General features: G+C 42.4%; 1 pseudogene; it reads right to left on the reverse strand.

The window, feature by feature from the left end:
* Positions 1-25,264, reverse strand: part of LOC138738981 (succinate--CoA ligase [ADP-forming] subunit beta, mitochondrial-like) — a 198,132-nt pseudogene that overhangs the window by 37,626 nt on the left and 135,242 nt on the right.

The raw sequence follows: 25,264 nt of genomic DNA on the forward strand, positions 1-25,264 counted from the left end.
CCACTGATTTTGGTGTCAACTGTTGTATTGGAAAGTGTTGTGGCTGTCACATGACACCACTGCCTCCCTACCAAGTCAGAGGACACATCAGCTGCCAATCAAGATTTGGTACTGCCTCACCCATTAGTGCCCACCTTGCCATTTGTTCCATGTAAAATACCTGGACTGGACTTTCCAGCCTGCCTATACTTGGTCTAGGGCTACTGGCTATTGCAATTGTATTAACCTTCCTGGCATTGACCCACTGCATCCTGCTAACAACCTGGGCTGGACCCTCCAGCCCTATAAAAGTGCCATGTGTTCTTTGTTCTCCTTCTTTGCCAGGTTAGGACCATCCTGATTCACTCCAGGCCTAGAAATGTTGGTAAGATGTGCTTTGTTAAAAGGGTTGGGAGCATTTAATTAGTGTCCCTTGTAGCATAGAGCTGTGCCTGCACTGAGTGAAGGGGTGGTGGGGCATTGTAGTGATTTTTCCTTGATCATTGTATGTACCAGTTTGTTGTGTGTGTGTGTGTGTGTGTGTGTGTGTGTGTGTGTGTGTGTGTGTGTGTGTGTGTGTGTGTGTGTGTGTGTGTGTGTGTGTGGTTTATTGTTTACCCGACTTTTCCCACGATCGCTATTAAACTGTGAACCTTGTTCCATCGCTGCTATTATTTTCCCATGCCTGCTGTAAATTGTGTGTGTGTGTCTTCTGTTGCCATTCTCCCATGTTTTGCCTTCTGTAAATAAAATCCTGACTACCAAAACTGTGTCTAGAGTCCTTGCCCTTCGAGACCTACCGAACCTGTTTCTTCACTTGCAACCACCACAAATTCACATCATATTAACTACATTAATATGGATAACAAACCACAGTGGACTCAGCACACCACAGAACACAAGTCTCCAAGTGGAAAAAACATTGTTCCATTACAAACCTCTGTTTTCTTCAACTAAGCTATATTATTACTTTACAAAGCATATACTTATTTTAATCTTGATAAATGTGAGCTGCTGCATTTTGAGATTCTTCATGATTCCTTGATGAATAGTAAGGACCCAGGAAGTCTTGAGAAACAGAGGGACATTGGCGTGCATGTTCAAAGATCTTTGAAGGTGGCAGCACAGGTGGAGCCCACAAATCCAGCATGTAACACATGGTCAATGCGGCATATGGGATACTGGCCCTCAATAGTCTGAACACAAGAGTAGGGAGGTTATGCTTTGACATTATAAACACTAATTAGATTTCAGCTGGCCTTCTGCCTGAAGTTCTGAAAGGTGTGACGGAGCTGGAGAGGGTCCAGAGGAGATTCATCAGAACGTTGCCTGAGATGCAAATTTTTACTTCTGAGCAAAGACTGGAGTCTAGGTCTGGCTTCTCTGAAGAGGAGAAGATTGAAAGGGCACTTGATTGAGGTATATAAAATTTTGAGTATATATTAGATTGACTGCAGGAAACCTTTTATCCTTCAGAAATCAGTTTTGGGGTCAGATGTCCGAGATCTGAAAAGCCTCTCCTTCAGCAAAGGGGTGAAAATACAGGGACACAGGTGAAAAATATGAGAATGAATGATGGGAAAGTGCTTCCACCCAGAGGTTGGCAAAGGATCTGGAACAAGTTACCAGCTGAAGTGGGGAATGCGGGCTTGATTTTGATGTTTAAGATAAATTTAGATAGGGTGGAAGGCTATGGAGGGCTATGGTCCAACAGCAGGTCAGTGGGAGTAGGCAGAATATTTGGCCGAGGAGATGGGCTGAAGGGCCAGTTTCTTTGCTATTTTTGATGAAAGGCTGGGGGAGGCAGAACACCCACCACCACCACATTTAGGTACAACATGGAACTGAAGAGTGGGATCAGGTTTGGCTGCTCTCTGTTGTCCTTGCGTGCTCTTCCCTTTTCCTCACAATGGTTCAGCCAGAATTTGTCGAAGTAAATTTTTCGAGCAGACAGAATTGTTGGGGGAACTCAGCAGGTCAGACAGCCTCCACAGGTGGAAACAATCAGAGAATATTTCTGTCCTACTGAGCTCCTCCAGCAGTTCTGTTTGCTCAGAATTCCAGCGTCTGCAGCTTTGATTTTCTGTACGTTACTGGTTTGGATGAGAATGGAGGAGGTGTGAACAGCGAGTTTGCAGACAACACCAACTGGGAAGTTAAATCATGGCAAGACCTGCACAGCTGATAGCAGGGCCCTGGGGAGAGCTGCTGAACAGAGAGATCCCAGACATGCACCTAAATCTCCATGATCAGAAAAGGCAGTTTGTTGAAATGATGATTCTCTGACCAGAAGGGGTGAAAATTACAACTTCCACTTCAATTTTCTATTCAAATTTCTAACAGCAAGTGATTCATTTTAAATAAGGCATTGGCCCCTACACCACACTCTTTCTCTCAAAGGGTGGAACAGAAGATTAAAGTGAGGGAGTGGGTTATATTATCATGAAATTTAATGTTAATATTCTGAAGAAGAGCTACTGTTCCATTACAGCAGGTAAAAGCATAGAAATCATCAGACAAAATCCTATTGGTTAGGATTTATGTACATGTGGAAAGGCAAAAAGGGATAGTCAGCACAGCTTACATAAGAGAAACCCTACCTCACTAATTCTGAGGTGTTTAATTAAGAAGGTTTGCGTCACACTGTTGCAGCCCCAGCGATTGAGACCAGTGTTCAAATCCAGCGCTGGCTGTAAGGAGTTTGTATTATCATGTCTGTGTGGGTTTTCCCTGGGGGCTCCAGTTTCCGCCCACCCTTCAAAAATGTATGGGGTTGTAGGTCAATTGGGTCTAATTGGGTGGCACGGGCTTATGGGCTGAAATGGCCTCATACCATGCTGTATCTCTAAAAAAAAAGGGTTGCTGAAAGCAAGGAGGTAGGAGATGTCTGTTTGGACTTTTGTAAGGCATTTGACAAACTCCTGCAATAATACTTAAATACACAAAAGTTCAGGAGAAACTCAGCAGGTCCTGCAGCGTCCATAAGACCAAAAAGCACCAGAATAAAAAGACAGGTAGAGAGGGAAGAAGGGGCAAGGGATGGAAGACAGTCCAACAGCCAAGGCTATAGGAGGGCATGGATGGAGGCCCGAGATGTAGGTTATGTATCAGGATCAGCTTTAGTGTCATGAACATGTATTGAAATGTGTTGTTTTGCAGCAGTATGTGCAATACAAATGCAAAAGTTGCTTCAAATTACATTTATGTAAATACACTATTTAAAAATGAGTGCAAAAGAAGAGAAAAAAGTGAGGTAGTGTCTGTGGTTCATCACTCATTCAGAAATCTGTGCCATTGTGTGTTCATCTTCAGGCTCCTGTACCTCCTTCCTGATGGTAGCAGTCTGAAGAGGGCATGGCCTTGGTAGTGAGGGTCCTTAATGATAGAGGCTGCTTTCTTGAGATACCACTTTTTATAGATGTTCTTAATGGAGTGAAGACAAATGCCCATGATAACTCTGGCAGATTATAGCATTCATAACTTCTTCCTGTCCTGTGCATTGGCACCTCTATACCATATTTTGTGACTTGTTCATGACAGTAAATTCTGATTCTGACAATGATGCAACCTGTCAGAATGCTCTCCACAGTACACCTGCAGAAATTTATAAGAACCTTTGGTGATATACTAAATTTCCACAAGCCCTAATGAAATATAGCCACTGGCAAGCCTTCTTCATGATTGCATCGACATGATGGCCCCAGGATAGATTTTCAGAGATGTTGACACCCAGGAATTTGGTTCTTTACCCTCTCCAGTGCTGACCGCACAATGAGGACTAGTTTATGTTCTCCTTGTTTCTTCTTCCTGAAGTCAATTAGATCCTCAGTTTTTCTCATGTTGCGAGCAAGGATGTTGTTGTGACACCATTCAACAAGCTGATTTATTTCACCCCTTTATGCTTCTTCATTGCTGTCTACGATTCTGCTGGAAACTATTGGGTCATCGGTAAATTTGTAGATGGCATTTGAATTGTGCCTACATACACAGTCATGGGTGTAGTGAGAGAACAGTGTTGATTGTCTCTGAGGAGGACACTTTTCTTTAGACACAGCAAAGTAACAGGCCTTTTTAACCCACGAGTCTGTGCTGCTCAAATACACCCAATTGGCCTACAATCTCAGAACATTTCTGGTAGGAAACTGGAGCCCCTGGGGAAAACACAGACAGAAATGGGAGATCGTACAAACTCCTTACAGCCAATGTGGGATTCGAACCCCAGTCCTGGCAATTGGTGCCAAAACAGTGTTGTGCTAATTCTGCCACCCCGTTGTTACTGACTAGGGTCTTCCGATGAGAAGGTCAAGGTTCCAGAAGCAGAGGCCCAGGTTTTGGAGCTTGTTGACCAGTATTTAGGGGATGATGGTGTTGGAAGCTGAGCTGTAATCAATGAAAAGCAGCCAGGTGTACACGTTGTAGTCCAGGTGATCCAACGCTGAGTGGCGAGCCAGTGAAATTATGTTTGCTATGGAACGGTTGTGGTGATAGGTGAACTGCAGTGAGTCCAGGGTTAATTCTGACTAGGAACATCCTCTTCAAAGTATTTCATATTTTTGCCTCCAAACCACACTATGGGACCTGCTGAGTTTCTCCAGCACCTTGTGTATGAAGTACAATAATCACATTGTCTGCAGACTTCCTTGTTTTGCTGTCCTGCAATGGCAGGTTAGTTCAGAAGATTAATGCATATGGGATCCAAAGAGAGGTGGTTAATTGGATCCAAAATGAGCTCAGTGATAGAAGGAAGAGAGATGGAAGGAGTATTTCTGGCGCATTACACAAATCAGTGCTGGAACCCTGATCTATTTGATATTAATTATTTGGATAGGAATGTAGGAAGTATAAGTTGGCAAATAACACAAAAATTGGTGGTTGTGGCCAAGTTTCCATATAATACAAAGGAAGGCAGAGTGGCAGGCTGTGTTGAGGGAGCAGGGATTATGCAGAGAGAAAGATGGAAGACAGCATAGGGGAGTGTACGGTCATGCATTTTGGTAGAAGGAATAAAGGTGCAGAATATTTTCTAAATGGGGAGAGAATTCAGAAATCTGAGATCCAAAGGGACTTAGGTGTCCTAGTGCAGGATTCTCTAAAGCAGGAGTGGCCAAACTGTGGCTCCAGAGCCACATGTGGCTCTTTGACATGAATGTGCAGCTCACAGAGGTATTTGGGATGTATTGGGATATGTCTTCTTCTTTGGCTTGGCTTCGCGGACGAAGATTTATGGAGGGGGTAAAAAGTCCTCGTCAGCTGCAGGCTCGTTTGTGGCTGACAAGTCCGATGTGGGACAGGCAGACACGATTGCAGCGGTTACAAGGGAAAATTGGTTGGTTGGGGTTGGGTGTTGGGCTTTTCCTCCTTTGCCTTTTGTCAGTGAGGTGGGCTCTGCGGTCTTCTTCAAAGGAGGTTGCTGCCCGCCAAACTGTGAGGCGCCAAGATGCACGGTTTGAGGCGTTATCAGCCCACTGGCGGTGGTCAATGTGGCAGGCACCAAGAGATTTCTTTAGGCAGTCCTTGTACCTTTTCTTTGGTGCACCTCTGTCACGGTGGCCAGTGGAGAGCTCGCCATATAACACGATCTTGGGAAGGCGATGGTCCTCCATTCTGGAGACGTGACCCATCCAGCGCAGCTGGATCTTCAGCAGCGTGGACTCGATGCTGTCGACCTCTGCCATCTCGAGTACTTCGACGTTAGGGGTGTAAGCGCTCCAATGGATGTTGAGGATGGAGCGGAGACAACGCTGGTGGAAGCGTTCTAGGAGCCGTAGGTGGTGCCGGTAGAGGACCCATGATTCGGAGCCGAACAGGAGTGTGGGTATGACAACGGCTCTGTATACGCTTATCTTTGTGAGGTTTTTCAGTTGGTTGTTTTTCCAGACTCTTTTGTGTAGTCTTCCAAAGGCGCTATTTGCCTTGGCGAGTCTGTTGTCTATCTCATTGTCGATCCTTGCATCTGATGAAATGGTGCAGCCGAGATAGGTAAACTGGTTGACCGTTTTGAGTTTTGTGTGCCCGATGGAGATGTGGGGGGGCTGGTAGTCATGGTGGGGAGCTGGCTGATGGAGGACCTCAGTTTTCTTCAGGCTGACTTCCAGGCCAAACATTTTGGCAGTTTCCGCAAAGCAGGACGTCAAGCGCTGAAGAGCTGGCTCTGAATGGGCAACTAAAGCGGCATCATCTGCAAAGAGTAGTTCACGGACAAGTTTCTCTTGTGTCTTGGTGTGAGCTTGCAGGCGCCTCAGATTGAAGAGACTGCCATCCGTGCGGTACCGGATGTAAACAGCGTCTTCATTGTTGGGGCCACTCCGATATAAAACCTACGACCCAAGGACCTCGCTGCCACGTCCCAGCTTGCTTGGCCACGGCACACGAACCATGGGTGTAAAGGGTGTGGCCAGTACTGCGCGCACTGCACTCCACCTAAAAGCTCCTTTGCGCAGGCCCGAGGACAGGTCCACGTCCTCCCCCTCCACGTCCTCCCCCTCCACATCCTCCCCCTCCACGTCCTCCCCCTCAAAAGATGCTCACAAACTCAAGCTAGCATGCTGGAACATCAGAACCATGCTAGACAAGGCTGACAGCCACCGACCTGAACGTCGGTCTGCCCTCATTGCACATGAATTGGGATATGTAGGTATTTGGGATGTGTAGATGTGGCTTGCGATCATGTGATGGTGGCACCCACCCACCCATTGGAGTTTCTAATATTGCGAACCTGGACTTACATGGACCCTGTCGGTCACCCATCTGAGCTCCTGATGCTTCAAACAACTCCAGTACTTACCGAGATCAAAAGTTGTCTGTGTGTAATAATTGACCCCCTAAATTTTACCCTAAAAATTGGTCCACAGAATTCGACTATCGCATGAGTATATTTTGATTAATTAAACCAATACAAATGAGCAGTTTAAATACTATATACATAAATAAATATTATTACATACATGTATTTCTTAATATTTATGTAAATTTTTTGTATCAAAATATGCATGTAAGAGTAAAAACGTGTAAACGTGTGGCTCTCAAACATCTGAAGTTTATTGTATGTGGCTCCTACCTTAAGCAGGTTTGGCCACACCGGCTCTAAAGGTAAACCTGCAGATTGAGTCAGTAGTTAGGAAGGGAAATGTAATTTAGCATTTGTTTTGAGAGGACTAAAATATAAAAGCAAAGATGTAATGCTGAGGGTTCGTCAGACCACATTTGGAGTGTTGTGAGCAGGTCTGAGTCCATATATAAGGAAGGAGTGATCGAGAGTCCAGACAGGGTAATGGGAATTATCATGGCGATGAGAAGGTTAACATATGAGAAGCGTTTGATGGCTCTGGGCCTGCACTCGTTAGTTTGGGAGGATGGTGGGGGGAGGGGGGAGGAGAATTTTATCAAGACATAAAATTTTGAAAGGCTGGATGGAGTGGGCGTGGACAAGATTTATCTATTAGTGGTAGAGTCTGGAACCAGACAGCATAGCTTCAGAATAAAAGGATGTCCCTTTAGAACAGAAATAAGGAGAAATTTCTTCAGCCAGAGGATGATGAATCTGTGGAATTTGTTGCCACAAATGACTGTGAAAATCAAGTCACTGGGTAGATTGAAAGCAGAGATTGATAGGTTCTTGATTAGTAAGGGTGCCAAAGGTTATGGGGAGAAGGCAGGAGAATGGGTTTGAAAGGAAAAAATACATTATCTGTGATTGAATGGCCTATTGTGCCCCGACATCATAAGGTGGTGTTGTGGATAGCAAGAAAGCTTGTCAAAAGTCAAATCAGAATGTAGATTAGAGGGAAAGTTGGGCAGATCACTGGCAGATGGAATTTAATTTTGACAGATATGAGGCAATGCATTCTAGGAATTCAAATTGGGGTAGGACATGTAGAGTAAATATGATGAACAAAATTCCTGGAGGTTCAAGTCCACAGTTCCCTGAAAATTGCAATAGAGGTAGGCATAATGTTGAAGAAAACATTTGCTATACTTACCTTAATAGGGCAAGACATAGGATATACGTTAGGATGTTAGACTACAGAGTATTGGGTTCAGTTATGCTCACCTCACAATAGGAAAGATATGGTTGCACTTGAGAGAGTGCAGAGGAGAATCTCTGGGATGCTGCCTGGATTGGAACACTTCATTTATGAGGAGAGATAGGCTGGGCCTATTTTCCCTGAAGCAAAGGAGGCTGAAGGATGAGGTGTACAAATTAATAAGCATGATAGATAGGGCAGAGTCAGAATTCTATTTCCCCATGGTTAGGGATATCAAAAACAAGAAGGCAGAGGTTTAAGGAGAGAAGAAGGAGATTTGAAGGGGATCTGGAACTTGCTGCCAGAAGAGGTGGTGAGTTAGATACAATCTTTACGTTGAGGAGAACTTTATAGGCCTGGAAGAAATTGCACTTAACAAGGTCAAATGCTACTAGTGCAGCTGGGCAAATAGGTAATCACAGATGTGACGGGCTGAATGTCCTCTTTTTGTGTTGCACAACTCTGATTTACTTGTGCAAGTATCAACCAGTGGAGTTCTGCTTTTCTGAGAATAAAGAAAGTGGGAAGTAGCTATTTCAAAATCAAATGCCTCTCTTCATGCTCACCTTGTAATCTCACAACTATAGGGATCTTCAAATCCAACTCTTCCACAGCTACAATAATGCCTTTAGCAATGATATCACAGCGCATGATTCCACCAAATATGTTCACCAGAATAGCGACAACCTAGAGAAAGAAGGGTCATCTTTAAAGCACTGATGAAATCACCTGAGGGAAGTAATTCAGCATAGATGCATATATCAAAAGTACTAGCTTGTTCATTACCAATGAGCATTCTATTATACCATGTTTTGGCAATGTACCGAAGATACTTTTCAAATTTGCATCCCAGCATGATATTGTACCCGCTGCAATAGATCACAGTGACACAGGGAGTAAAAACTACAGCATGAATCAAAAATTATCTGATAAAATCATCCTGAAAAGTCATTAAAGTTGTGATTGGCATTATCCAAAACACAATTTACTCATCTACATTGAGTTATTCACTACATTCAGTATCCATGTCAATGTCATGGCAGAATATTCCATGGTGTTTTATATCTAGTTTTATTTACCAAAGTGTTCTGAAATAAGAACTTTGAATTAATTGTCTACACAGGTTGGATTCTTGAGGAACCCAGAGAAAGAATTGCTATTCCACAGCTACGAGGAAAATACCATTGTGAATTAGTGACCTCTTAGAAATTACAACACACCAATGTCCTGGAGGAACTCAGAAGGTCATGCAGAATTCGTAGAATTCTAGGCTCTTCATTGATTCCCCTTTACTTCCTTTGGATGCTGCATTATCTGCTGAGTTTCTCCAGCACGTTTGTGTATTGCACTTGACCCCATCATCTGCAGATTTTCTAGCTGAATACCTCCCAGAAATTTCCATTTCTGCAGAAAGTAATGAATAATCCACAAGCATCGGGATGTTTCTATCTCATTCTTCTTTTCTTTGGCTTGGCTTCGCGGACGAAGATTTATGGAGGGGGTAAAAAGTCCACGTCAGCTGCAGGCTCGTTTGTGGCTGACAAGTCCGATGCGGGACAGGCAGACACGATTGCAGCGGTTGCAGGGGAAAATTGGTTGGTTGGGGTTGGGTGTTGGGTTTTTCCTCCTTTGTCTTTTGTCAGTGAGGTGGGCTCTGCGGTCTTCTTCAAAGGAGGTTGCTGCCCGCCAAACTGTGAGGCGCCAAGATGCACGGTTTGAGGCGTTATCAGCCCACTGGCGGTGGTCAATGTGGCAGGCACCAAGTGATTTCTTTAGGCAGTCCTTGTACCTTTTCTTTGGTGCACCTCTGTCACGGTGGCCAGTGGAGAGCTCGCCATATAACACGATCTTGGGAAGGCGATGGTCCTCCATTCTGGAGACGTGACCCATCCAGCGCAGCTGGATCTTCAGCAGCGTGGACTCGATGCTGTCGACCTCTGCCATCTCGAGTACTTCGACGTTAGGGATGTAAGCGCTCCAATGGATGTTGAGGATGGAGCGGAGACAACGCTGGTGGAAGCGTTCTAGGAGCCGTAGGTGGTGCCGGTAGAGGACCCATGATTCGGAGCCGAACAGGAGTGTGGGTATGACAACGGCTCTGTATACGCTTATCTTTGTGAGGTTTTTCAGTTGGTTGTTTTTCCAGACTCTTTTGTGTAGTCTTCCAAAGGCGCTATTTGCCTTGGCGAGTCTGTTGTCTATCTCATTGTCGATCCTTGCATCTGATGAAATGGTGCAGCCGAGATAGGTAAACTGGTTGACCGTTTTGAGTTTTGTGTGCCCGATGGAGATGTGGGGGGGCTGGTAGTCATGGTGGGGAGCTGGCTGATGGAGGACCTCAGTTTTCTTCAGGCTGACTTCCAGGCCAAACATTTTGGCAGTTTCCGCAAAGCAGGACGTCAAGCGCTGAAGAGCTGGCTCTGAATGGGCAACTAAAGCGGCATCGTCTGCAAAGAGTAGTTCACGGACAAGTTTCTCTTGTGTCTTGGTGTGAGCTTGCAGGCGCTTCAGATTGAAGGGACTGCCATCCGTGCGGTACCGGATGTAAACAGCGTCTTCATTGTTGGGGTCTTTCATGGCTTGGTTCAGCATCATGCTGAAGAAGATTGAAAAGAGGGTTGGTGCGAGAACACAGCCTTGCTTCACGCCATTGTTAATGGAGAAGGGTTCAGAGAGCTCATTGCTGTATCTGACCCGACCTTGTTGGTTTTCGTGCAGTTGGATAATCATGTTGAGGAACTTTGGGGGACATCCGATGCGCTCTAGTATTTGCCAAAGCCCTTTCCTGCTCACGGTGTCGAAGGCTTTGGTGAGGTCAACAAAGGTGATGTAGAGTCCTTTGTTTTGTTCTCTGCACTTTTCTTGGAGCTGTCTGAGGGCAAAGACCATGTCAGTGGTTCCTCTGTTTGCGCGAAAGCCGCACTGTGATTCTGGGAGAATATTCTCGGCGACACTAGGTATTATTCTATTTAGTAGAATCCTAGCGAAGATTTTGCCTGCAATGGAGAGCAACGTGATTCCCCTGTAGTTTGAGCAGTCTGATTTCTCGCCTTTGTTTTTGTACAGGGTGATGATGGTGGCATCACGAAGATCCTGAGGCAGTTTACCTTGGTCCCAACAAAGCTTGAAAAACTCATGCAGTTTGGCATGCAGAGTTTTGCTGCCAGCCTTCTCATTATGTGATAGTCAAATCCGTCTGTGGCCAGAATTAACAGATCCTGAGAGTGGATTTGTATAGGAAGCATTGTCCTATACAAAATGTGCAACATGGAAACAATCCTTCCGCCCTCTAATCCACGTTTGTTTTTACAGTCCACATGAAGATTTTCCAGCCTGACCTCAATTAATTCAGTCAGCAATCCTTCTGTTCCCTTTTACTTAATATATTTATTGATCTTCCCCTTCAAATTCACAAACATAAAACATGTCCCTCATGTATACGACATCTGCCTTAGCTGCTTCCACATTCTAACCACTTCCTTTGTAAAAACGAGCAGCTCACAAGATGCTGGAGGAACTAAGCTGCCAGGCTTCCTGGCATCCGCAGTCTTCCTTGTGCAAATAGTTTTGGTTGAATTCCTTCTGTGCTGTACATGCACGAGGTCTACTTCACAAGTACGAACCACTCACTCTAGCAAATCCTTTCAAAACTAAATCTCTCCTTCTGGTCACCTGAAAGCAAGATTTAATTTCTTTGAGGAGTCAGTGGCAGGATTAGTTCCCTGCCTATGCCCCCCTGTTGGCCAAATCAACCTTGAGTTGGAGCCAAGCCAGGACTTCTTCAAGGAACCACAGGTGAGATCTTGATTAGTTCTTGGCATTCCAATGTTAAATTCCATGGAAATGCCCTGATGCTGCTTAAGCCATGTTCTGGGCTTGGTTTTGAATATAGAAACATAGAAACATAGAAGATAGGAGCAGGAATAGGTCATTCGGACCTTTGAGCCTGCTCCGCCATTCAATGAGATCATGGCTGATCTTAAAGTTCAGTACCCCATCCCCGCCTTCTCTCCGTAACCCCTAATTCCCTTACACTGAAGAAATATATCTAATCCCCTCTTAAATATATTCAATGAACCTGCCTCTACTGCTCTCTATGGCAATGAATTCCACAAATTCACCACCCTCTGGCTAAAGAAATTCCTCCACATGGTTATAAATGGTTTGCCTATTATCCTTGAACCATGGCCCCGGGATCTGGACTCCCCCAGCATTGGAAACATCCCTTCTGCATCCATTCTGTCCAGTCCTGCCAGAATTTTATATGTCTCTATTATATCCCCTCTCAATCTTCTAAACTCCACGAGTACAATCCCAAATTCCACAATCTTTCCTCATAAGTTATTCCTGCCATTCCAGGTATCAGCCTGGTGAATCGCCTTTGCACTCCCTCCATTGCAAGAACATCCTTCCTCAGATAAGGCGACCAAAACTGCACACAATACTCCAGATGTGGTCTCACCAAGGCTCTGTACAGCTGCAGTAAGGTATCCTTATTCCTATACTCAAACCCTCTTGATATGAAGGCCAACATACCATTTGCCTTTTTAACCGCCTGCTGTATCTGCATGCTCGCCTTCAGTGACTGGTGCACAAGAACCCCTAGGTCTCTCTGGACTTCCTCATCTCCTAATCTATTGCCATTCAGATAGTAATCTGCCCTCCAGTTTGTATTACCAAAGTGGATAACCTCACATTTATCCACATTGTAGTGCATTTGCCATGTATCTGCCCAGTCCCCCAATTTATCCAAATCACACTGGAGCTTCCTGACCCTCTCTTCAGTGCATACAACCCCTCCTAGCTTAGTGTCGTCTGCAAATTTGGAGATATTACATCCAATCCCCTCATCTAGATCATTAATGTAAATTGTGAACAGCTGGGGTCCCAGTACAGATCCCTGTGGCACCCCATTAGTCACCGCCTGCCACTCAGAAAATGAGCCGTTTATCCCAACTCTCTATCTTCTATCTGCCAGCCAGTTCTCATTCCACATCAATACCATGCCCCCAATTCCATGAGCCTGATTTTGCATGCCAGTTGTTTATGTGGGACCTTATCGAAGGCCTTTTGGAAATCCAGGTACACCACATCCACTGGCTCTCTCCCATCTATTTTACCTGTCACCATCTCAAAGAATTCCAATAGATTTGTCAAGCATGATTTACCTTTTGTAAATCCATGTTGACTCTGTCCAATCCCTTCTCTGCTAGTCATATGCTCCGCTATTACATCCTTAATAATGGATTCCATCATTTTGCCCACTACTGATGTAAGGCTCACCGGCCTAAAATTCCCCGCTTTTTCTCTACCCCCCTTTTTAAATAGTGGGGTAACATTAGCTACCCTCCAATCCATGGGTACTGATCCTGAGTCTATCGAGTTCTGGAAAATAATTCTTAAAGCATCTGCTATCTGAATGTCCACTTCTTTAAGTACCCTAGGATCAGGCCCTTGGGATTTATCGGCCTTCAATTTCCCAAGACCATGTCCTTAGAGATACTGATTTCTTTCATCTCCTCCCTTGCATTATTCTCTATGTTTCCCAACATCTGACAGATAAAAGCTATTAAAAATTAAATTTATTAAAACTGCACAATTGATTTAAACTAATTCAATTCTAACAATCTCTGTGTCATGTGGAAATTGGACCTTCCCCCTCAGCTTCATTCACATAGATGGGAGCTTGAGAGGCAGGTGCAATGAAGATTTCTTTGTTCAAGTGCTTGGAATCTGCAGGAAGTACAGACTCCGTTGCTAGTTGCCACAGGGATCAGTTCAGTGCTGGAATAGAGTAATTTGGCAGTGGTAACCAGATATGTGGCAGTTAGGGACTTTTGACTCAAACATACTTGTGCAGAACTGTGAATTATTTTGCATAAATATTGACTGACTATTTATATAAGGAACATTAATTATATAATCTTTGTAAAAGTTTCTCAGTAAAACACCTCAAAAAGCACAAACACACAATCCACAGTAATAGCACTGAGAGATACTAGCCAAAGCAGCAGTCTAGCTTGTTATTTTTATCAAAATGGGACCAGAAGTATTCAATTCAGATACAGTTCAGTGACCCAAGGTAATAGGATCACTCCTGTAGCTGATGATCCTACAAGTGACTAGTCCTGGAAAATTTCACAGGAGCCCAAGAACTGGTTCTTTTATCAGTCAGCTTACACAGCCATCAGAACACAAAACACTTCATTGTCACACAAGTGGGAACTGAAAAGATCTTGACCATAGAAACAAATTGCTTAACACTATTTAACAAGGTTGCTGAGACACTGACTTCACAGAAAACCCAAAGTTCATTATTAATACAATTTAATGGCCTCAATTCTGAATAAAGAGGATCAGTTTATACTACAAATACTATACATGCATTTGGCATTGATTGCATCTAGTACCAAGTTGAAAAAATAATATAAATTCAAAATTCACAAACAATTATTTGAATAATAATGGTTATGCTTAAAATAAAACCTCTTAGTAATAGATCATTGGCATCATAGTGTGTCCCCAATTGGTTACATTTCAGTAAAAATTTGTCTAAATTTAAAAATGAAATTAAAACAGTGGTTTCCAAACATTTTCTGGACTGCCGCCCCATTGGCTTCCAGGCCACATCCCAAGAGGGTGCTGAGTGGGGTTGGGGTGAGGGGGGGGGGGGTTTGGCGGTGCAGGGAGGGTTGGTGATGGCATTGAATGGGGGGGGGGTTTGATAGTAGTGGTGCTGAGTGGGGTGGGGTGGGTTAATGGTGGTGTTGAGTGGGGTGGAGGGGTTAGTGATGATGCTGGGGAGGGTGGTGGTGGCGCTGAACATGGGGGGTTGGTAGTAGAGGTTCTGAGTGGGGTGGGGGGAGTGGTGGAATCACTAAATTAAAACAAAAATTCAAGTCCAGCTGTGAATACACATTCTGAATATGATAATAATGTCAATCCAAAGAAAGCATTTAAAGCATTTTAATTAGATTAGGTGTGTATAAAAAATATTTTCTTGAAAGAAAAACTATCTTTCTCATTTCCCTAATCATTTACAAATTGGCAAGATGATGATGGAGATCATCAGCACCTTCAAGTACGTGGGAGTCCAGGTATCGGAGGACCTCTCCTGCGGCCAACATGCTAAGGCCACAGTGAACAAGGCATCCAATGAGTCTACCTTCCGAGAGGTGTCTGAGCTGATTTGGCAAGTTGTCAAATAACTTATCAACCTTTAATAGGGGTTCTATGATAAATATACTGAGTGCATTGTGGTCTGGTTAGGAAACTCACTTCCAAGCACACTGAAGGCTGCAGAAACTAAGAAACTGAGCCAAGTCCATCACAGGCACTAACCACCGTCTATGTGAGGTGCTGTCTCAAGATGATAGTCAACATCATAAAGGATCCCCATCACTCGAGTCACAACCTCTTCTCACTGCTGCCTTCAGGCAGAAGTCTATCACTTCTAGGTTCAAGAACAGTTTCCCTCTAATTGCAACTGTGAATATAAATGTTTTATATTTATTACCTTTTTCTGTCTCATTGGATATTGTGGTAATTTAATTTATACTATTGTTGCCCGAGTGGCTGCAGCAAGGAAGGATTTCAGGGCATTGATACATTGTACTTAGGGTTAGGGTCAACATAAGACAGCATACTCCTGGAGCCGATCCTAGCTAAGTTCTCTGATTAAAGTGATGCACAAGGGGTTAAAGACATTCAACATAATAGATACCAAAGACACAACACCCCCCACCACCAACAACAAAACTGAAGACTTTGGCAAAATTTAGATAGTTCATTAAACTTTCTATCTAATTTATAGGTGAATTAAAAGCAAGGATATTTTTCTGAACACTCGCAAGCAGTTGAGATCTAAAAGGGCACCAGAAGGGGCCTCAGACGTGGAAGGTTTCTTGAATGTATGAGAGGTTTGGGTTTGGATCTTGGGTTGCCGAAAGTTGAACTGGGCTCTGTGTGGTTGCAGAGGCTGTAGGAGCGCAGGAGGTGAATCCACATTCAGCGACTATAAAGGGACTCTATTTTGTTTCTTATCATTAGGTGTTAGGGTTGCCAGGCAATAATCATGGTGACTCTTTTTGCCTTATGGCAGTCAAATTTTGAAGGGTATCATGCATACATTTTCAATTTATCACTATATGACAATAAAAGGTACCTTTGAACCTTTTCTGAATTTTTAAGTTTGTCTTTAACCAGCATCATGAAGAAATGGAAATTACTCACTCTTGGCGATCTTAGTCTGCATAGCTGTTAGTGCAGCGACCCCAGTTTGAACCCGGCACTGACTGTAAGGAGTTTGTACATTGTCCCTATGTCTGCTTTGGTTTCCTCCCACACTTCAAAATGTACTGAAATTGTAAGCTATTTGGTGAATTTGGGGGCACGGGCATGTGGGCCGGAAGGGGCTGTTACTGTGCTGAATATCTTAAAAAATTCAAAAATGAGTTGGCCTCTTGATTTGCTTTCATAACTGTACTTCAAAATAAAAACAGTTTGCGATAAATAATTTTGTTTCTCAGGCATGGTGAGCTGGTGTGCTACAGAACACTATGACACTATGACTAAAAGTCAAAGATCTACTAAAGTTGAATAAAAACAAAAAAAATTCTGAGCAGCATATGTGGAGAGAAGAAAAAATTAATGTTCCTGATAAAAGATGTTCAATCTGAACAGTGATCAAACATGCTTAGGTCATATTTGACATTTTTATACAAAAAATGTACACACCATGATTAGTATTTTATCACAAATACAAATAGGTGAAAATAAAGGCATATAGCATACCTGCCTTCATTGGTCAGGGCATTGAGTAAGGAAGTCATATTGCAGCTGTACAAACTTTGGTTAGTCCGCATTTGGAGAGTCACATCTGGCACAGACGGCGTAGTGGCTAGCGAAATGCCTTTTACAGAGCCAGCGATCAGGACTGGGGTTTGAATCCCACGGTAAGGAGGTGCAAATGTAAGGAGTTTGTACATTCTCCCCATATCTGTGTGAGTTTTCTCCAAGGGCTTTGGTTTCCTCACACCATTTGAAACGCAGCAGGAGGTGAAGGTCAATTGGGTGTAATTTGGGCCGCACTGATTCATGAGCCAAAATGGCCTGTTACTTTGCTGCTTGTCTAAATTGAAAAATTTAAATTTAAAATTCTGCTTGCCCCATTACAGGAAGGATATGGAGCCTTTGGAAAAGGGACAGAAGAGATTTACCAGGATGTTGCCTGGTTTAGAGGGAATGAGTTATGTGAAGAGTATGAACAAATTGGATTGTTTTCTCTGAAGCAGTGAAGGCTGAGGGAAGACCTGATAGATGTGTATAATATTATGAGAGGAATTAATAGGATAGACAGAATATTTATCCGAGTAAAGGAAGTCAAATACTGGAGTATATCCAGTACAATACACTGCGATGGGTAATAGTGAAAGCAGATATATTAAAAACATTTCAGAAGTTTTAAGATAGACACATGAATATGCAGAGATTGAAGGAATTTTTAATGTGCTAGCAAAAAGGATTTACTTTCATTTGGAAATGTATTTGGCACAGACATCGAGGGCTTAAGGGCTGGTCCAGAACAAAAATAACCTGTTATTTGATTTGCATTGTAAAAAGATTTTTAATCTTCAATAGTTTCATTCAAAATGACAAGAATTGGGCTGCAAATTATAGAATTTAGCACAGTACAGGTCCTCTGCCCTCAATGTTGTGCCCACAAATATATCCCTACCAAAAATAAATATAATCGATTATAACAGCATTATAGATTTTCAGTACCCAAACTAGAATTAATCAGAATTTTCAAGTGTAAAACAGTATTAAAATGCTACAATTAAAATCTTTGTCATAATAATGACTAGAACCATAGAACACACAGCACAGAAAACAGGCCATTCCACTAATCCCACTGACCTGCACGCATTCCATAACTCTCCAGATCTCTCCCATCCATGTATCTATCCAGTTTATTTTTAAAACTTAAGATTGAGCCCACATTTACCACATTAGATGGCAACACGTTCCACATTCTCCCTCCCCTCTCTGAGTTGAAAAAGTTCCCCTAATGTTCCCCCTAAACCTTTACCTTTCCCCTTAAAGCCATGTCCTCTTGTATTTCTCCTAATCTAAATGGAAAAAGCCTACTCAAATTTACCCTCAAAATTTTGTAAACCTCTATCAAATCTCCCCTCAATGCTAACACCAGCATCCAGACCAGTTCCGAAGCAGGTTAAAACCTGGCCAGCGGAGGCCATTCAAGTACTTCAAGACTGCTTTGAGTGCACTGACTGGCACATGTTCAAGGAAGCAGCGACAGGTGGTGACTCCATCAATTTGGAGGAGTATACAGCATCAGTGACCAGCTACATCAGTAAGTATTCGGATGACATCTCTGTATCCAAGAACATCAGAACTTGCTCTAATCAGAAGTCATGGATGATTGTGGAGCTGCATCTGCTGCTCAGGAACCAAGGTGCTACCTTCAGAGCAGACAACAAGGTATCCCTAGCGATTGCAAGAGCCAAACTGTTTAAGGCCATCAGGGAGGTAAGGCCTGCATATGCCAACATATTCATAGTCACTTCCAGCACAGCAAGGACATGCAACACATGTGGAAGGGCATCCAAGATCATCACCAACCACAGGACTACACCATCTGCCTGTGTTGGTGATGCCTCCCTCCCAGACACACTGAACAACATGAGGTGAAAAACGATGTTGCAGCAAAGAAGACCACCTCTCCTCCAAATGATCAGATGCTGTATCTTGCAGTGGCTGTGAGGAATGAGCTAGGCAAGATCAACCTGCGGAAAGCTGCTGGACTGCATACATCCCTGGCAGAGTGGTCAGGGAATGTGCGGCTCAGCTAGTTGATGTTTTCACCAACATCTTTAACATCTTCCTGAGAAGCTCTGTGGTCCCAACATGCTTCAAAGCCACAACCATTGTTCCCATGCAGAAGAAGTCATCTGTGTCCTGCCTCAATGACTACTGCTCTGTTGCATTCACATCCATCATCATGAAGTGCTTCCAGAGGCTCATCATGGGACACATGAAGCTCCTGTTGCCCCCATCACTGGACCCACTGTAGTTCGCATACAGACCCAACCCCTCTATGGATGACCCGGAAAATAAGGACTCATACGTTCAACTGCTGTTTATTGACTTCAGTTCAGCATTCAAAACAATCATTTTACAGTACCTGATAGGGAAGTTGAACCTGCTGGGTCTAAATACCTCCCTCTGCAATTGGATTCTCAACTTCCTGTCTGGGAGACCTCAGGCAGTCTGGATCAGAAACAGCACCTCCAAGAGCATCACAATGATCATGGGGCCCCCTCTCCTTCCCCTCCACTCCCCTACCCCCAAAACCCAGGGCTGTGTGCTGTCCACTGTTGTTCACTCTGCTGACACATGACTGTGTAGCAAAACACTGCTTAATCCACATCATCAAGTTCACTGACAGCATGACCATGATGGGACTGATCAGTAAGAATGAGGAGTCAGCGTACAGAGATGAGGTGCAGTCACTTTCAGACTGGTGCAGGGCCAACAACCTGCATCTGAATGTTAAACAAAAGAGATGATTGTCGACTTCAGGAGAGCCCAGGGGGACCATGATACGCTGACCACTGGCAACTCCACTGTTGAGGTCATCAAGAGTATCAAGTTCTTTGGCGTGTACTTGGCGGAGAATCTCCCTTAACACCAGCTCCATAGCAAAGAAAGTCCCGCAGTTTCCTGCGAAGGCTGAGGAACGTTCATCTCCCACCCTCACTACATTCTACAGAGGATAGTGAAATCAGCATAAAAGATCATTGTGTTTTTAATTTTTAAAAATTTTATGACTATCCCTTTTAAGAAAGTTTGTTGCTTGTAGTGTTACCATAGTTACTATGACATCATATGTTGCAATATCTGGGCAAACGGAGAGTTTGTATCTCAGTCTCTGGAGAACCATGGAGGAGCATAAGCTTTCAAAATACTTTTCTTTGAATTTGTCATCTTATCGTTGTTTTATCATCTTATATCGTTATTTCTTTAAGTATAACCGAATGTTTTGTTTATCCATAGTTATGAAAATCTCAATGCGAAGTTATGCAAAATGTTTATATCAACAAATTAAAGGCTACATAAAGCTACAACTACAAAGTTTGGTTTATTGGAGTGATAAGATTGTAATTCGGAATAGCGAAGCTTATGTTTCTTAGAAGATGACATGTTTTGGAACTGAAAATTACTAGTACTTGGAAAGTGTTGTCTACATTATTTATTCAAAGAAAAGTATTTTGATGGAAACTTTGTTTGGAAGAAAGAAACATAGAAATTTGTCTGAGAGAATTTACAACCTGATTTAAAATTGAAAACCAGTTTTCTGTGAGAAAATATCTGCCAACTATGTATGTCTGATTGTGCAGTTTGAATTGAGCTGAATGTCTGACTACAGACACCTGTGGCCTTGGGAATGAGATAAGGTAGAACCAAAGCCATTGCTACCAGCCAAGTTGACAGGAAGCCCAGGAATCTTTTGAAAACAACTGATGAGAAAGTCAGTTTGTGAAACACATAGAGTGAGAAAAATCCTCTAAAAGTAACCATGCAAGATACAAATTTGTTTACAGTTCTGAGGAACCAGATAAGCCAGGCAAGAAGACAGGCTGCAGCATGAAGAATCTATGATGGATAAGAAGAAGCCTCATCAGGCTAAAGACCTTGAGCAAACAGCTCCTTTCACAGAGCTGTCTGGTTATGAGTTGATCCAGCAAGGCGAATGGACAATGCTTGGCAGGAGATTGGAGCCAGCCACCATGGAAGAAGCGGCTTCAACTACCAAGCAAGAAGAGGACCATGATAACACACTGCAGTCCTCATTCGCTGACTTAGAGCTTAATGGAACTGCAAAGCCCCACTGGTGCTGTACTGAGCAAAATGCTGAAGATAGAGACTCAATCAGTGGTATCTGAATGACCAGGTGTGAATCCTAATTATAATATTTCCAAAGTTATGAGCATAGGAAGGTCTTCAAAGGCATCTAGAGCAAGTATAGCTTTGCATGCTTCAAGCCTATCAGCTGAGGATGCTAAGGCGCAAGCAGACTTGGCTGCTATCTCTGCACCACATGAGGGGATAGCAAAAATACATGCTTTAGAAGATCAACAAGCTGAAATGAAGAATCAGCAATTAAGGCAAGAAGAACAAAATAAATTATTAAAGAGAGAAAAGGAAAAGCTAGATATTGAGGAACAACGGGCTATGAAGATGGCCAGAGTAAAAACATTAGCGCAGGCTTCCACAAGATCTGTCACTCAAAGTGAAATACCCAAGGAACCACCAGCAGGTCAATGGGCACCACAGCCACAAGAAACAAGTCTACTTGAGCAAGGAGCCATGGGTGGTGATGCTAGTGCTCGAATGTCAATGACCAACCCTGTGGAAAGGGCTAGTGACATTCAATCTTTTCCGAGCACACAATTTATGAATCTTCCCGAAAGAGCATTTCAACCAGGTTGAAGCATGTGAGTTGATCATACTCAACAATTGAGGTCTCTTCATGTTGCTGAAGAACCAGCGACAAGTCAGGGATCTCCACCAATCCCATCATTTACATACCAAGGATCCCCATCAATACCATTAGTTACAACTCAAGATCTATATAGCACCAGTTCAAGTTCCATATGCTCCATTCACAAGACAACCAGTCGCAAGCTATGGTGGGCAAGACAATATATTATCACTCATAGCAAAACAAAATGAAATTTCTGTTATGTTAGCGCAGCAACAAGTTTCATATGGTTTATCTAAGAAGGAAAATCCAGTTTTTAATGGAGATCCATGACAATATCTGACGTTCATAAATTCCTTTGAATTTCACATTGAAAGTAATACTAAAATGCCAAAGATTGTCTGTATTACCTGGAGCAGTAATCTGGAGGACAGGTGAAGGATCTAGTCAAAAGTTGCCAATATATCGATCCAGACTAAGGTTTTAAAAGGATAAAAGAATTATTGCATCATTATGGCGATGAACATAACATCACAAGGGCCACATAGACAAGATTCTTTCTTGGCCAGCAATAAAATCAGAGGATGCAAAGTCTCTTTCTGAGAGGATGTTGTAACGCAATGGGAAGTAGTGTATATTTGCAAGAGCTGATTCTGTTGGCTAATATAACAATTATTGTCAATAAATTAACTTATAAGATGAAGGATCAATGGAGAACCAAAGACGCAGAGCTTAAAATTATTCCTGGAAGGGAGGCTACCTTTGAGGATGTTGTCCAATTTTTAGAATGGCATGTGTTTGTTAACACTGTACCAGTATTTGGAAACATAAAGGATACTTCAATAGTTCCTAAGGATGTAAAGAAGTCTAAATCATTGTCTCAACAGAAACCAAAGGGAAGTACCTTTGTTCCTGCTGTGTCAGATACAAGCACAAGAAAGAACAAGGAAACAATGGAAAAAGAAGATAAGACTGTACAGGAAAGCTGTTTGTATTACAAAGATGTTCACAATGGGAGAAAAAGTCATATGATGAGAAATTAACCTTTTAAAAAGAAGAATGGAATATGTTTCTATTGCTTGTGTAAAGGACACATCCGCAAAGCTTGTAACAAGTGATTAGTTGTGATATATGTAGTTTAAAACATTCCAAGTTACTGCACTCTCAACAAAGTTGAGAAGGAAGTCAAACAATCTGAATCCAAGACTAAAGACATAGTCAAGGAGAATGCCTCAGCTTTGGTTTAGACAGTCTTACTAGGGCCAGTGACAAGGCTCTCTCAATAGTTCCTGTGCAGGTTAATACTAAAAAAAGGAAGGTATATTGAAAATGTATGCATTTTTTGATCTAGGAAGTACCGCATCATTTTGGACCATTGAATTAATGAATAAACTTAATCTTCTGGTAAAAGATCACAAATCTTGTTGAAGACAATGAATGATGAAAGGAACATTGAAACTAATATAGTTTCAGGTCTACAAATTTTTGGATTGAATAGCAATTAATTTTGCGATCATCCAAGAGTATATACTCAGAAGACTACACCTGTGAATAAGGAGAATATTCCCTATCAGGATGATATCAAACAGTGGGATCATCTAAAAGACATTTGCTTACCCAAGATTGATGCTAAAATCGAGATGTTAATTCGATTAGATGTACCAAAAGCCCTCGAACCTCTAGAAGTAATGAGTCAAAATGACAGACCTTAAGCCATGAGAACGTTGTTCTGATGGACAATTAACGGACCATTAGGAGGAAAGATGAATAATGATCAGGAGTCGTTGAACGTAAATGTTAACAGAATTTCAGTTGTTAAACTTGATCTGTGGGAACAACAGTTTAAAATTGATTTTCCTGAATGTTGCAAAGATATTCAAGAACCTTCAAAGGAGGACACAGTTTTTTGATTTAGTTTCAAACTCTGTTAAACATGTTGATGGTCATTACTGTATAGCATTACCTTTGAAGAAAGGAGACATTTGTCTGCCAGATAATGAAATAATTCCAGGACACCATATGCTGAATTTGAAGAGAAAATTCAAAAGAAATTCTTCCTTTCATTTGGAATATATCAATTTCAAGTCAGATATGATTGAATGCAGAATGGCAGTTCATCTATTCGGAGCAACTTAGTCACCGAGTTGTGCAAATTTTGCTCTCAGGAAATGTGCTAAAGATAATGAAGAGCTATTTAGTTCTCAAGCTCTAAGCATCATCAGAAATAATTTCTATGTTGATGATTGTTTTACTTCAGAGGTTTCAGAAAAAGAAGCAATAGATCGTTATCACAAGTTAAAAGAGATGTGTAATAAAGGAGGTTTCTTCTCTATGAAATGGATTAGCAACAGTCAAGATGTAGTGGCTTTTATTCCTGAGGCAGAAAGAGCAAAGGAGATAAAACGTCTGAACTTGGATTGTGACTTTTTACCTATTGAAAGAATTCTAGGAATGCATGGTGTGTTCAATCTGATGTTTTCAAATTCAAAATTGTTTTGAAAGAATGACCTTTAACAAGAAGAGGTAATCTTTCAATATATGATCCTTTGGGAATATTGGCATTGGTAGTATTAAAAGCCAAGAAAATTCTGCTCAAATTGTGCAGAAGAAAATTTGAATGGGATGAATGGGATCAGAATCCAATCACGCAAGATTGGATAAATTGGATTGAGAGTCTTGAAATGTTAGAAAGGTTTGAAGTCAACAGATGTTTGAAACCAACAGACTTTGGAATTGCTACATTTGCTCAGTTACACCATTTTGCTGATGAAAGTGAAGGTGGTTATGGTACCGTCAGTTATTGAGTACTGTGAAATAACCAAGAGCGAATACATTGTAGATTTGTAATAGGAAGAGCCAGAGTGGCTCCATTAAAGCCAGTCACCATGGGGGTTCTCTTCCTACCATGAAAGACACCTACAACACTCAATGCAGGTGAAAGGCAATAATCATTGTGAAGGGCTCCACACACCCCTCATGCAAATGTTCATCCTCTGCCATCTGGTAGGAGGTACTACAGCACCAGGTTTCATATATCCAGATTGGGCAACAGTATTTTTTCCTCCAAGCCATCAGATTCTTAAATTCCCAGAACATAGGTGCATGGAGTACCTTGATACTGGGGACTCTTACAGTAAACGTCTTAATAATTAATATGTTTAACTTCTATTTTAACAAATTTATGTAAATATGCTCTGGACCTGGAGAATCACTATTTCATCTTTATCGTGTGAGCATGGTATGTCAAATGACAAATAAAGGTGATTTGATTAATCACGTGAATTAAAAAGTAAAAACACAATACTGGAGAAACTCAGCAGGTCAAGCAGTGTCCTTTATATAGCAAGGATAAATAACCAACGTTTCAGGCTTGAGTCCTTCATTGAGGTATGGAAAAATGTTGGACAAAATCGTGGGGGGAGGGGGAGGGCCAGAAGGAGGAGCACAGTTTACCTTCATTGGTAGAGGGAGTAAGTATAAAAGTCCAGAATTAATGTTGCATTTGAATAAAACTTTGAACAGGTCAGATTTGGAGTATGATGTGCAGCCTGGTTGCCCCATTACAAGAAGGTGTGAAAGCTTTGGAGAGCGTGCAGAAGGGGTTCATCAGGAAGTTGCCTGGATCAGAGAGCATTAGGAGCAGTTGGACAAACCTGGGTTGTTTTCACTGGAACAGTCAAGTCTGAGAAAATATCAATTAGAAGCACTGTATATGCGAGTGTACAAGATTTGAATGTATAAATGTCAGCACAAA

Source organism: Narcine bancroftii, chromosome 7 (assembly GCF_036971445.1).
Source record: "Narcine bancroftii isolate sNarBan1 chromosome 7, sNarBan1.hap1, whole genome shotgun sequence".
Classification (NCBI taxonomy): domain Eukaryota; kingdom Metazoa; phylum Chordata; class Chondrichthyes; order Torpediniformes; family Narcinidae; genus Narcine; species Narcine bancroftii.